Below are 3,264 nucleotides of genomic sequence, written 5' to 3'. Positions count from 1 at the left end.
CCTGTCGGGCCGGCAGATGGGCACCTCAGAGCCCCTTAACAGAGAGTCACCCACTACGAGCACTCATCATTTCTTTTTGCAGTATCCACTGTGTGCTGCTGGTACAGTTTCTCCTTGCAGACCTTGCTTGTGGGTGTCTACTGCTGTTAAAGATTCATATCTGGTTTTGGTTGTAATGCTGGAAGGTGGGGACTGAAGCAGAGTCCTGATTTTGTGGGTCACCAGAGTCTAAGGTGCCTCATTCTCTGTGGTGTCTGCCACAGGAGCATGGTTTGGAAACCACTTATCTATCTCCATCTCAGCCCCGCTAATACTGCGCAGCCTTTTAACTGTTTCCTGCAACTTGGCCACCTGATGCAACAGATCATCAACCTGTGCACATCTTTTGCAGGTACTTACCTTTTCTCCAGGAGAAGGGTCTGGGCATTCATTGCAACCTACCATCTGTACTGAAGTCTCCTTCCTTACCAGTTCCATCTGGGTGGAAGCACCAGACATCTCAGGGGCTTTCTCTGTAGAAACACTGGTTTTAACTCTGAGGCAAGTGCCCACCATTATGGCAGAGACCTAGAGAACTTCCCTGGGCTGTGGGGAAACGTAATCAAACAATTAAAATTTGAAAGCACTGGTTGATTATTCATTTCTCTTCCAGTTTTACCATTACAAGGCTGCTCGTTGTTCTCTAGTTCTTTGTCTGGACCTAGTTTTTAACATCTTCGTGTCAATAGTTACAAGCTCAATGGGTTTAGACAAATCTGGATCAAAAAAATTGATGTGTATCCCAAACAACTTTATATTAAAGCAATGATAAAAGGGACAAGGCAAATACTGAGATACAAATTCACTAGTAAGTGGATTTTTCCTTGAGAGATGCCTAACTACTTCAGTTTTCTTTGGCTTCATGGGAGTTAAGACTGCAATCATTTCAAAGAATTGGGATCTCTGAGAAAAAGCATATTAAAATAGGGATCATAAAGTTTTGCAGAAAACATCCAGCCAAGGTCTCAATACCTATAGCAAAAAACTAATATATTAATACTGGAAGGTTCCCATATACTTAATGGTGTTAGTAGAAAACAGTTGATCTATTTGAACTATTCTTGTTTCATTCCTCCACAGGAGAACATTATTCACTTTTTCTCTCTCCACTTTTTCATTCTGCTATGGGGAGTGTGCAGAGCAAAGGCTATTGAAAAAGCCATATAAAACCTCTGAGAATGCAATAAGCAAAACATGGCACTTTTAACAGGACAAAACTACCAGCTTAGGTAAGGGTTTGAAGTGCATATAAACTCCAGCACCTCCTCAGGCAAAGAGAGTCACAGTCTCAACAACAGAGAAGAAGCAGAAGGAGTTCAGATCATAAATCTTCAGATCTACAAGCTTTGCTGTCTGAATGCACAACGAGCAATTCAAGGGCCCCAACATCTTTAAATAAGTCAGGCTAAGCCAGGAGTGCATCTGCCCTGTGGTAACAACAGTTCGATATTTTGACTCAGTTTGCTCATCTAGCACAGTGGTCAGAAAGGACAAGGTGGGTGATTTATCAACTCAGGTGATTCCATTAGTGCATACTTTTTCTTGCTGTTGTCTTGTCAGGTTCTTGCCTAAACTCTTAAGTTTAAATTACATTAGCACTAGCTCTGATATTGCTGCATGGTGCTGTACTGCAAGGTGGTAGGCATGTCCTCCTTGTTGTTTATTTGCTTCCCAGTTTCACTGAGCAAAATACTCTTCCTGGCAGTGACAGCGTCTGGTAGCGCTCAGGAAAACAATAGCCATGTCCCAGGTATGGGCAAACATTCAGTTTTGTAATACTTATAGGGTCCGTTAGCTGCATTCTCAGCTGAAGTGGCAGCACCTCCTTCACTCTGTGCCTCCTCTGCTGATGTTGATAATACACTTTCAGAGGAAAGAACACAGTCTTTAAGCTATGGGTCACACCGGACTGGGTAAAGAATGGGCCATCATCTGGGTGGGGACTTGGGAAGACTTTGGGATTAGTCAGCTACGAGCTTCAACACACTGAAATGACAGCTCTGCATCCTTTCAAGGGCTAAATCCATATATCCTCTCTGTGCTTGACCCAGGTAGAAACAAGTGGGACTTGAAACTGATAGAAAGAACCAAGGTCAGGCAACTCAGCCCTCCTCATTTCACATGCTTTGTGCCAGAATTCATCAGTGAGGCCACGTCCTCTTCCAGCCTTTCTGTAAGCAGAAAATGGGACTTACTGACTGAAGCTCTCTATAGTGCTTTTTCCGTGACTACTTCTTCATTTACTGGAGCTGCCCAGATGTCACTCCCAAGCAGTCCACTAGCTTCTCCAACTGCCATACAGCTTTTCAGCTTTAATCTTCTGCCGTCTGTTTTCAGGGCCAGGGCCTCAGAAGTTCATGCTCCAGCCTTTCCCCCAAGAGCTCCCCATCTTTCTGCTCATAATTCAGTTGCTTTGTAGCCAACAAGGGAAATGGAAATAATGTTGCCCTCGTTGCCTCTTTCTTTCTGTCCTGCAGTCCTCTATTTTCTTCCAGTATCCTCCCTCTGTCTGTATCTATGGGAGATGAAGGAAGGAGAAATAGCAGCAGCTGTACAAGTATTTCTTCATCTCAGCAGAAAGAGAACAGGAGTTACAGGGAGAAACAGAGATGGGGAGAAGGAAAACAGAGTAGAAATAGAAAAAAGGTATAGCTGGAAAACTGAGAAAGTAAAAGAAGGAATAGAAAAATGAAGTCATCAATACTATTTTATTTTATTTTATTTTGTATCAATATAAATTGTTTTAATTTCAGTCTAAGCTCAAAGAAGGGAGATGAATTGGAAATCTTGAAGCGTGGAACCGGGCAAATAATAAGGAAATGGAGACAGGGAAGGCATTGAGACTGAGTACAAGCCTTTCTCATAAGCTTTTACTGGGGTGCCTACACCTATTGCTTATGCTCATAACAAAACATCTGCAGAAACACCAACAGGGATCATCACGTACATTTGTGAGGTTCTGGCCAGTCCCTCAGCAGAGCAACAGAAGGCATATTGCTGCAGATCTGCAGTAGTAAACAAAATTCTGTTTTGTCCTGGTTTTAGAACAGCTTCTGAATGATTAGATGAGGAACAACAGTGCTGCGGGGGAAAGAGGGAGGGGTGGACCTTTTCCTTTTGACAATTAGATGCGAGCTGTTGAAAGCTGCTTTCATGGATGAATGCATAGAGAACTAAGGACGTCTGGCAACTGATTTGTTTCATTAGTTTATTGTATGCCATAAT

This window comes from Haliaeetus albicilla, chromosome 22 (assembly GCF_947461875.1).
Source record: "Haliaeetus albicilla chromosome 22, bHalAlb1.1, whole genome shotgun sequence".
Lineage (NCBI taxonomy): Eukaryota > Metazoa > Chordata > Aves > Accipitriformes > Accipitridae > Haliaeetus > Haliaeetus albicilla.
The sequence above is the reverse complement of the archived record's forward strand: the minus strand, read 5'-3'. Positions refer to the sequence as shown.